This window comes from Euleptes europaea, chromosome 11 (genome assembly GCF_029931775.1).
Source record: "Euleptes europaea isolate rEulEur1 chromosome 11, rEulEur1.hap1, whole genome shotgun sequence".
Lineage (NCBI taxonomy): Eukaryota > Metazoa > Chordata > Lepidosauria > Squamata > Sphaerodactylidae > Euleptes > Euleptes europaea.
This window is the reverse complement of record NC_079322.1, coordinates 44,160,202-44,172,653: the sequence shown is the minus strand read 5'-3', so window position 1 is coordinate 44,172,653 and position 12,452 is coordinate 44,160,202.

Below are 12,452 nucleotides of genomic sequence, written 5' to 3'. Positions count from 1 at the left end.
CATTTGCAAACTATCCTTCACAACAGAGGATATCCCAAAGAAGTTTTACACGAGGCTAAGACATAGGTACAAGTGAGAGATCGTTCTTCATTACTTCATAAACAACAGAAGAAGAAACACAACAACATTTTTTGCTTTTTATTGTACAGCAGGCATACAGAATCTATCAAAAATGTTATCAGGAAGCATTGGCATATTATTTCCCATATACCAGGCTGTGCACAAACACCCATCTTTGGCTTGAGAAGATCCACTTCTTTGAGAGATCGTTTAGTTCACACAGATTCCCTGCCATCCCCTTCACTGCCTTCTGTTCTTGGTCATTTCAAGTACGGTTCTTGCAGTGTATGTCCATTGAGCTTACTTGTAAAAGAATTCAAATTGACTACATCCAACTTTTGTTTTAAATTACAACATTTCTCAAACTGCTCTACTAGCCATGTCATTTATGCAATTACTTGCAGTTGTTCTAAACTTTATATAGGGAGTACAATTCGCCAAGTGAAATTAAGAATCGAAGAACATCGCTCCCACATTCGATTGCGCACATTAGATGCCCCATTAGTGAGCTCTTGTTACAACTACACTGCCTAAAGCTTATGCTTTGAAAGAAATTGCGAAATTGCTATAATTTACTGTAACATAAAAAGAGGACACGGGACTGGACACAGGTGGCTGAAGAAGGAAGAAACAAGATATTTTACTGGGGACTTGTCCCACCCCTTTGTGTCCTTGTTTATATTTACTACACCAATTTATGTATTGCTTTATTGACTCAATGTAAGACTTATTACATTGACCATATTCTTATACCTATTTGAAAAGCTACTTGTATGAAAATAATACAAAGGAAACATTTCATTGTCAGAGTTTTTTTATTCCATTGTGTTTAGTTTGCTTCAAATATTAAGCACCATTGTACTTAGTTCAAAAAAATATATGTACACATGAAGTGGTATTATTCTTTATTTTGAGCCATAGTACCACCTGGAGGTTGGCAACTCTAAACAGAGACCATCTGGGGACACCTTTGCCAGCTGAAAGAGATCTGGGCTGAATTTTTGTTTCTTCTTTTATTACAGGTATTTAAGCCTGGGCATGGCCATAGGCACAAGCTTTTGACCAGAACCAAAGAGCTCTTAGCTCACTGTCTGTGACCCTAAGTTAGTCAGGTCAGTGGATTCAGAACTTACCCCAGAAGCTGGAATTGTATGTGTGTTTCTTTAAGTAATGTTTTTGTAAGCCATTTTGAGTGTTTGGTGTGGCAGGAAAGCAGAAGGGAAATGCTTTTAAAAATATGGAGGAAGAGAAATTCTGCATTAATCCATGGAAATCTCCCAGATTTGAAGACTGAATGTCTGTGGAATTTTCAGGTCTTCATTTAGACTGTACTCAAGACTGCAGGGAAATAAAGGAATAATTTACAAATTCCTGAGATCTTCTTGCCAAGCCTTTCTGAGGTCTCTGGGCATTACTTGAGATTCATTGGCATCTAACCTGCTAAATACTGCCTTCCCAATTCCATCCACTTTCTGTTTTGCTTGATTATTCCTGCAGTGAACCAATGCTTTGTTCATGCAGTAAAATTATACTGCTGTGTATTATTATACACCATTATGTGACTGAGCACTGGAGTGACAGGAAAGAAGAAGAAGAAGGGTTGGTTTTTATATGCCAACTTTCTCTACCACTTAAGGAAGAATCAAACTGATTTACAATCACCTTCCCTTCACCTCCCCACAACAGACACCCTGTGAGGTAGGTGTAGGGTTGCCAAGTGACCGGTGGTGGCGGGTAAAATCCCACCAATCCACCAGGCTACCTGCCGACCAGGTGAGGGCTAACGGGCAATGTGTGCATGCTCGCACACTGCGCACACATCACTTCTGGGTTTACCAGGAAGTGACACGGATGCTCTGGCAACCTTGGCTAAAACTCTATGGAAACCATAGAGTTTCGGCCGAGATCACTAGAGTGTCCACGTCACTTCCAGGTAAACCCGGAAGTTACATAGGTGCATCAAACAGGATGCGTGCCACGCCAGGCGCGTGCACACATTGCACACCGCGGCCGCAGCCCTGCAAAGCTCCCGCCAGTGGAGCTACGGGGTCTGAAAAGCCTAGGTAGGTGAGGCTGGGAGAGCTCTAAGAGAGCTGCGACTTGCCCAAGGTCACCCAGCTGACTTCGTGTGTAGGAGTGGGGAAACAAATCCAGTTCACCAGATTAGCATCCACCGCTCATGTAGAGAAGTGAAGAATCAAACCCAGTTCTTTAGATTATAGTCCAGATTATATTTTACTCGCCATCCAAGAAAAAACAGAAAACTGGAAGCAGAAGGGTGCTCTTGAGACTAGAGAATATTTACATTGCTAAAAGATGCAACACGAAGTAATGACATTTGCTCAAAACGGTACCCAGAAGTTTCTTTGAAATGATGCAATGGGTTGCTTGCTAACAATACTTACATTCTCTTTCTTTCAACACCCCCTCCCCCATCATAGTAGTTTGTGGGAGGGCAAACGTGCGAACAGGAAATTGAAATGCAGGATTTCAAAAGATAACAGAAGACTGAGGCATTTCTAAATCAGGATGTTCATCTGATGCAGTTTTTAATTACTTTATAGCTCTGTGTTTCTATAACTAGGCATAAGGATTAAGTTACGTCTAATTTAAGTATCAGAATTAGACTGAAGAATTTATTCATCTGGGTTAACTCTGCTGCCTTTCAGATTTAGCATCACCAGGGTAATTATAAAGAAAATCCTGCTCTCGGGCATTTTCACATCTGCCTATTTTACAATGTGATTCTAAGATGAAGACAGTAAATATTTAGGGCCTCCTGGGAATACCCTAACTGACCTGCAGATAGCGGATGCTTTGCTGGAAGGAATTGTCAGCAGTTGTTGAAGGGTGGCCAAGTGAGGAGCGGAAACACTCTGTGCAACAGAAACTATTGGGAGATGGTATGAAAGCGGGGGGGGGGGTGTCTCAACTGCTCAGTGGGTCACTGACTAGCAGACCCTCCCAGGACAGATTTCCTTCCACCATTCATTGTGGGGGGGACACACACATTTCTAATTGTTTGCAAGTGTGATGGTGACTCCATCCTGAACAGATAGCAGCTTCAAGAATTACTCTTTCCAGGTAGCCAACATTCTGAAATTGACTACAGAATTTAAAAAGGAAATAGGCTGGGAAATGGCTTGATATACACTTGTATCTGCCAGCAGAGCTGTCTTTGGAATCCATTAAGAGGCTCTGCCATCATAGAGATAATTGTGAAGTGCCTACCACCTAAATCTACTTATTAGCATATAAAGAAAGGAAGGAAGGAAACTGATCTTTTAGAGAAGAATGGCTCTGTGGCATCTCAGCATGGTCTGGATGGTTTAAAAAAGAACGGATCCGTCCCTCCCATTTATTCTTAACTTTTGAAATGGGTAGAACAATGCTACATGACTGTGAAATGTCATATTGGGATCAAGTTATAAATAATTTCATTGAACATGTTGTCGAAGGCTTTCACAGTCAGAGTTCATTGGTTCTTGTAGGTTATCCGGGCTGTGTGACCAAGACCACGGTCACACAGACCGGATAACCTACAAGAACCAATTTCACTGAACGTTTGTTGTTAAAATAGAAATGATCATAGGCATTCCAATTTAGACACTGATATAAACACATGAAATAATCCTGCAAGATTAGACTAAAGCAGCCATTTTCTCCAGGTGAACTGATCTCTATCAGCTAGATATCAGCTGGATCTCTCCAGCTATTAACTGGAGGTTTGATACCCTAGTTGGGCCTGTGCATTCTTTTGTGACTCCAGCATATTTTATTGCTGAGGTACACTGTTTTTCTCAGTTAGAGTCACACTTCATTCTTATACATGGAAAGACTAGAAGGAAGCATTCCCAAAGACGAGACTCACAAAGAAATATAATGGATGATCTCCTCTAAAAACAAGTAGTTCCGGCACATCACTCCTGAGGCAGAGAACTTCACATTGAACTGAACAACAACTAATACCACCTTCCCTCTGTTTCAGTGGGCATTACCATCTGGGGGGGACCCCAAATCATGTAACATCTTTACTGAGGCTAACCCAAATGACACAAAACATTGTGCATGCTTGCAAGTTCCCTCTTGCAAGTTGCACTCTTTCATCAGGCAGATGTTACAATTTGAAAGAACAGAGTCCAGCAAGGTTCCAATGTCACCTTGTTGAACTCTGTTTCTTCCTATAAGATAACCCTCCATTATTTCTTCTTCCCAGACTGCAAGTGCTGCAATCTAACACAGCAATCAATCTGTGAGCCTGCCAGCATCCAGCACCGAAGGCTGGCACGACATGGCCTCGAGATCTGGAACTGGGAATCTAGCTTTTTTACTACTTCATTTTTCACTTTTTGTAAAATCTGCCTCATGATCGGTTCGATAGAATTCCAAAGCTTGCACAATATTTTGTGTTGTTTGGGTTGGTCTCAAACAAAGGTGTCACATGCTTTTGTTTCTTTTTTCTATATTTCTGGATTTTGTGTGTCCCAACACATATGTTTACAATTTCTTTCTACTCCATCTGAACCGTTTTATCCACAGAACAGAGGTGGAAGCAACATTTGGTTGTAGTCAAAGCAACACTCTTTCTTGTTTTATTTACATTGTAAGCCACCTTGAGGTCCATAAAGCAGAAACGCAGCTAATAAATGTTTCAGATTTAAAAAAAAAAAAAAAAGTTGAATGTGAAGCAATGTTGCCCAAGCAGCAAAGATGTCAACATAGAATTGGGGGGGGGGGGGAGACACATACTGGTTTTACCAGGTCATTCAACATTCAAAAGGATTCCATTGAAGATTATTCTACTCACTGATAACGTTTAAATTTCTATCAAAAACTATGTGGGTCCTCCACATAAATGTTCATTCACTGAAATCTGCATCCCAAATATTCCACTGTGGCGTGGGTTTGCTCCCATTGTGACACGATGGTAAGAAAGGTCAAGAATTCTATTTTCAACTTCAGCATACCTAGGAAAAGACAGGAAGGGCCTGGTTTTTGCCTTAGAGAAGTGAATCTAAGGAAACGGCTCGTATGATTCCCAAGTACTCATCACAAAACAGTGAGAGGTGAGATATATGCTCTTTGTTGCATCCGGGATGCCAAATGCACAGTCAATAACCAGCATCAGCTATGATGGTTCAGTAATTTCCACGACATACCACTAATGAGTCAGTAATAAAGATGACAAATCAGGAAACGGGAGAGTGCATGGAACAAAAACCGAACGCCTTGCCATCTCCACAGCTCTATGATTTAATCATGTTCTCTGAGTCACCAAGCAATGCAACACAAATAAAAGTTGGGCTGACGAATATCTCTATCGAAATAGAGCACTCTGGGTTCAAGGTGATTATAAATAAAACTATATCTACTGCACACCCAGATAGTAGATGCTGAAAATTAACACTGAACACTTGTTTGGTTATTTCCTCAATGTTCACATATTTAGAGGATATTCAGAGGATATGTTACTTTTTTACATCTGCAGTTAACACCCACAACTGCTTTGTCTCAGGAGCAGCTTCTCGCATAGGAGAAACAGGTATTTTAAAATGCTACAGGATGCAATTCTCAACTTGCTTGATGACAAGAGCATTTGATAGTCATATTTTTATCCCGCCCTTCCAACAAGGAACTTGAACTAGCATACAAAGTTTTCTCTCCTCCCCCATTTTATCTTCACAGTGACAGAACCATTATAGTGTAGTGGTTAGAGAGTCAGACTAGGATCTGGGAGTCCCAGGTTCAGTTCCCTACTCTGCCATTGAAACTTGCTAGGTGACCTTGGGCCAGTCACGCACTCTCAGGCTAGCATACCTCACAGGGTTGTCGTGAGGATAAAATGAAGGAGAAGAGAATGATGCGAGCCCTTCTGGGTCCCCTTTGGGGGGAAAGGCAGGACATAACTGAAGTGAATACATAAAATTACAAATGGGAGGAGGTGAAGCTGAGAGAACATTGCCTTGCCTAAGGCCACTAATAAACAGTGGAGACTTCCCAGCCTGACTAGATTCTGTCCTTCATTAACATTACAAGCCTTTCCCTTGCTTTCATGTTGTCTCAACCGCCTCCACTCATAGAGGAATTTGCTAGCAAATATGCATCATGCATCAATCACTAGTGCTAGCGGGGCTTACATTTGCACAAGAAATGTGAGCCTGCATTAGTAAGTCTGATTTCAGAGTTAAACATTCCTGATCTCTAGGCAGCTCTAGAGTCTATCCTATAAGTTGCGTGTAATGCATTATGGTGAGTGACATTCCTGGATACACTGTTTGAAATGGACTAATTTGGTCTTCAAGGAAGTGTGCAGCATTGCTTAATGACTGGTTTCCCTAGTCCAGTTGCCTTCTACTGTAAAGACTCCTAGAAGATTTATAATCTTATAAGACTTATAACTTATAATCACTTTTCATGTGACAATGCCACTGTATTAAGAGAAGGAATACTGAGAGATCATCTGCAATTAACAAATACATACAGCTGCTTTGATCAGGAAAAATCTTTTCACATAGGAGAAACAAGTACTTAAAAATGCTACAGGATGCACATCCTCCCAACTTGCCTGATGACAAGAGCATTTCTTCTCTCACATCTGTATCCTTCTCCTCTCACAAGGATCTTGAAGTAGCATACAAAGTTTTCTTTCTTCCCCCATTTTATCTTCACGCCTTCCTATCCATGGGCAACACATTTTGATATCTGATTTCTTGAGGGGGAAAGTTATATTTGTTTTATATGTTGTGACACAGCAAAACAACTGACATAATAGGAACCACCAAATGAAGCCTCCTCTAATGACAGATGGTCACGTTCTTTGACATGAAATGGGCTTTATCACACCGCCACTGCTTTCAATGAATCCCCACTGGGAATTTTTACTCTAAAGCCTCAAACATACCTTCAGGCAATCTTGTGTTCTCAGCAGGATTTGCTGAGACAAGACCTAGTTCCAACTTTTAAAAGGGGAGGGAGGGAGAACAGCATTATAGCACATATTTCAAACTAGAAATTGGCAACAACAAAAAAAGAAAGTGACTTGAATTTAAAAGAGGTTTACAATTATTCCCATTCATTGCAATTAATTCTCCCACACACCCCTTAAAGTTATTTACTTGAAAGGTAATGCATGACCTCAAGTAATCATTTCAAAACACTATTATGCTACATGTGGAAATAGATATGCTATGGCAGTAACCTTGAGAAGAAGAATGCTCAGTCTACAATGCCAAACAGTCTACTACCAATCAAACCATCAGGTGACCTGAGTTCTGGGTTGCCACTTGGCCTATAGAAAAATGTTCTGCCTCCATTAAATAACTTATTTGAACCCTACCTAGTAACTGGATAAAATTCAACATAGTTTTATGATGTAATAGCCTTATTGCCATGGACGTCGATGTACTTAGGCCACTTTGCATTTGCTGAAAGTTTCACCTGATGTGCCGTTGAAGCTCTAGGATTTGGAAAAGTGAAAACTCTCCCAACCCCTTTTTTTCAATTAGTGTGTGTAAGTGGTACACTTTTTCAGAAGCAATCTCTGGTCTAGAGTTAATCTGATCATGCAGGAGCTCTAATATGCATGCAGAACTCATGTGTGCAAAACAGCCTTGACATTTATGATATCCCCATGGCACATGCGCAGTTGTAACCCCCCCCCCCCAATGTAGCACTGGGTGGGGGTGCACAAATTACCATCTGGCGGGTATGTGGAAAGTATGGTAGTACATATTACAATTAGGGATTTTTATGAATTGTGCAGATAATCAGTTTATCACACCCCTGAAATTACAGCATCAGTCCCATTGGGTCATGTATACACCATGACTGGGAGGAGAAGAATACTCTTTGGATAGATCCAGAGTAAATTTTCAGTTAATGGAAGACACTTCCATCAGCAGAACATTTTGCTGCCTCCTACTGAAGTCCATTGACCTTCCTAAAATGCTGCTCCTAGAGGACAGGAGATCCTCAAGAATGGTGTGAAGGGCAAATTGGTAGTCTGCAGCAGCAAGGGGGAAATTACACCTCCTCTTTCCTTAACAGAAAGTTAGTCTAAATCCAGCCCTGTGGTTTCTCCAATCTTACAGTTATGGCATATGAAAATACCTACATGGAAGTCATAAAGATAGATCCCTATGAGAATGGCTTTGATTTTAATCTAAACTGTATTTTCCTTCTGCAGAAATCTAATCTTTTACACCCACAAACTGAAAGACCATTAAAATTAATATACCAAATGAAACAATGACAACAGTACTGGAATGAAGCCTCTTTTGCTGTCCGTCATTAAACTGATAACGTAAGAAACGTAGTGGACTCAATTTCCATTCATTTCTTTTTAACAAATGCTTAAACTAAGGTTTAGACAGGCAAAAGTAAATGTTTGTGAGGGCCCAGCCCACACAATTTAGAGTGATCATTTTATGCAGCCTATAGACATGTACTAACCCAAGAATCATGTGGACTAGCAAAAATGTTGAAAATGACACCTGAGGCTCTATGGCTTTGCTCTGTGGTGAAGCATGAATTTCCTAACTGTTCTGACCACAGGCCTTTCTACTATGTAAAGAAGGGATTAGCATCTTTAAGTGGGGGCAATAATCCTTTAGCGGTGAGACCAGCCTGGTTCTGTAACACCAGAGGCTGTTCTAGAGAAAATTTTCATTAGACCAACACTCGACTGAAGCAGCACAAGGCATCGTTCCAGAAACCACAACTCCACAGACTTCGGATCAGGTAGCTGTTAAAGTGTGCAGACGCCAACTGACAGGCCTCGTAGACACAACCAAATATCAGCGGATTAATTCCAGACAACTGCTGGTCTGTGTTTAGCTTTTACCTTTTGTCTTCCAACAAAAATTAACCCCATATCCACCATGGGAAAGTATCTCTGGGTAGAGATGAGACTTCCTCCACTTTTGAGAAAAATCAGTTAAACCAGAGAATCCAGAGAGATGGTGTGTCCTTACTGTAAATCCAGTGCAAAGGTGTTTTGTCTCTCACCACCCACAACCCCACATACTTCTGGTGACAGCGCACATAGACCCAATCTTAACTAACTGGAGAAAGAACCTGTATGTCTTCTTACCTGCACACTTATTAAAACGTATGCACCAAAAATTAGGTGTGTCACAGCTAACACACTGGCAGTAACTTAACACCGCCTGGTTACATAGTCCTCCACCAACCCCGTACAACTGGCCAGGGAGGAGGCATAGCTATAATCCTTCCAAATGTCTTTCACCTTCTGCAGACTCCCAATGCAAACTATCACTGGCATTGACTGTATGCTCCTTACACTAGGGTCTAAGGATAAATTAGGCATTCTTCTTGTCTACCGGCCATCTAGTTCTCCAGTGGGCACCCTCTATGATTTGGCAGAGGTACTGTTAGATGTGGTGCTGGAGGAGGAGGAGGAAGAGGAAGAGGAAGAGTTGGTTTTTATATGCAGACTTTCTCTACCACTTAAGGAAAAATCAAACCAGCTTGCAACCACCTTCCCTTCCCCTCCCCACAACCCCTGTGAGGTAGGTGGGACTAAGAGAGTGTGACTAGCCCAAGGTCACCCAAATCTAGTTCACCAGATTAGCCTCCACCACTCATGTGGAGGAGTGGAGAATCAAACTACTCTCTGTAAACATGCTTTCTTCATTGTGGCTCCCACCTTATGGAATGACCTTCTCAAGTTGTTCAGGAAGGCCCCCACTCTCCTGGCTTTCCACAAACTTTACAAAACTGAATTATTCAAGTGGGCCTTTTTGGCCAGGTAATAGGGTTGCACTGTACAAAATGGTTTACAAATTTACTTGGATAAATGATTAGGGGCTGTGGTCTTTACTGCTGTGTGTAGCTTACTGTAAGTAGGATCCTGTTATGGTATTTTTGCACGGCTTAATATGTCATGTTAATACTTATGCTGTGCTTCAGTTCTTCCAGATTTCTGGTTGGTTCCAGATTCCGTCAATTCTAGCGCACTGTTTATTAAATGTCCCATTTTGTTGATTGTACTGACTCATTTTGTGTAATCCACCTTGAGTTCCTGTGCGAAAGGTGGACTATAAATAATGTAAATAAATGCATATCTCCTGGTTGTATGTTTATGAATGTCTAGAAAACCTTCAAAAGATCCTGCCAAGCAGTCAGATTCTAAGGCTTAGCTTTAGTTGCAGGTAACCAGAGTCATAGTTTGAACAATCAGCATGCTTCAGAGCTTAGCCACTTAAAGGTTGGGCTTTTTTGGGGGGGGGGGCTATTGACTCCATTCTTAAATCCATTAGATACCTCCCTAGCCAGTTTTGAAATTTTTCTTCAGACTTGCTTTGACAGCGGGCAAATTATTAGATATAAATAGCAATCACTCACTCTGGAGTTAAGCAAGTAAACGCTCTAAATCAGCATACCTTCAGAGTATAGACAAGACCGGAGAGGGTACTTCTCAGTGGCACGAAATCCCTAGCTGAACTATCAGATGTTAATGCAGTTAATCCACAAAAAGAGCCCTGCTGGGTTAGAGCAACTGTCAGTCCGATCCAGCATCCAGTTTCAAAAAGAGGTCAACCAGTCACCCCCAGAAGGCCTACTAATAGAGTTGCCAACCTCCAGGTACTAGCTGGAGATCTTCCGCTATTACAACTGATCTCCAGCCAATAGAAATCAGTTCACCTGGAGAAAATGGCCAGTCGGTTGCTGTGGTGAAAGAGTCACAGTTGAGTCCATTGCTTTCTTGGATGCCAGCATCTTGAACAGCCTTTTGACTGTAGTGCTGGGTGCTGCCTCACCATTTTAAATAAATTAAGGTATTTGTGGATAGCAGTTCATTGGGTTATTCAGATTCACAAAAGACACCTGAGGTAAAGAAGGAGCTTTGACTAAAACAAGGATGAATAAATCCATTTAATCAAAATACACAAAACATTTTCTTTTAAAAAAAAATAGCCAAGAGTGAAAGGAGCCATCGTTGTTTCCAAAAACTACACTTTGAAAACAAATGCAGTGGTGCAAGGTGGCAAAGGGGAATGGGCTCCAGTTCTTGCAGGATCCCTCCCACCATCCTGGATCTGCTCAGTGCACCATTGAGCAGACCCATCTCCAGAATTGGAAACATTTTAACTAGAATTTCTTACATTATGGCAAAATATAGATTACTCTGACATTCCTATGCATCTTCAAAACAGCCACTGTACAGCATTAATAGTTGGAAATATTAGCCTTTAACTAATCAAAGTTTTGACAGTTTGGGTTCTCCAGCTAGGTAAGTACAGTTTTATTTCATAGCAGCACAGATTTGGATCCAAGGCGCCACTTGATTCCACTCACAAAATGGACCTTTCTTATCTCCCATTTCCTGTTGCAGCCCTCTGTGCTGCCCAAAATGGGGGCTCCCAGGACTAATGTGGGGCAAGATGTGGGAGTCCACAGTGGGAGGGGGGAAATCAATGAAAATACTATGCCCTCCCCTTATGGTCACCGAAAAAGCCTTTTAATCTAACATATAAATATTTCTGTTTTAAGAGTCACACTATTATCCTAAACAGATTTTATATTTGATTGTGATAAGCTTCCCCTGTTCGTTAATGTAGAACTTAATTCAAGTAAAACTGAATTAGGTAAAACTGACCAGAATTAAAATTAATAATAGCCCTTTCTACGTTAGCGGCTATCTTTCATGTTCAAGAATACACTCGATTTGTCTCTCATTTTTTAAATAATCTTTTAATTGAATAAGATTACAATGAAAACTAGTATATCGAACTAACTGTAATAAGTATAAAATTTGTTTTTTTTAATGTATAATACCTATCAAAGAAAATACTGCCTATTGAAAACGGAAGTGAATTTTTCCCTCCTCCCTTTTTTCCTTCTGTACCCTATATAAATATAATAAAAGCATTACAAAATTTTTAAAAAAATTAATAATAGCCCTAATATAGAAATGTAGCCATGACAAAATGCAGAGCTTTGGTGCCAAGTTATCCTTAGAGGAATACAGTTCCCACACAGAGATATGCATTTCTCCACACAGGGATCTGTTAAGGTGTAAGGCACCCCATTATAAATGGCTACACATAAATCTACATATCTGTCTTATCTCAAGGGTTGTGTGAACAGGCAACACTGGGGCTCTATAATTATGCATACAACTGCACTTAGTTTACACTGGCAGTTTTTCTCAGTGGTAGAAATGTTTGGTTCTATGCATCATTCCCCCCCCCCCCCCCATGTGAGCCCTCAACCGTTCATTGTAGTTTTTAAATCAGCTACTCTTTTCTCATTTGGCAGCTGTGGAAGTGGCGCATGAGAGGGAACAAATACCAAATTTCTTCTCACATTAATTATTTACCGTTAAGTTTTCTCGTACAAACAGGGGAGGTTGTCAGGACTCAAATGAT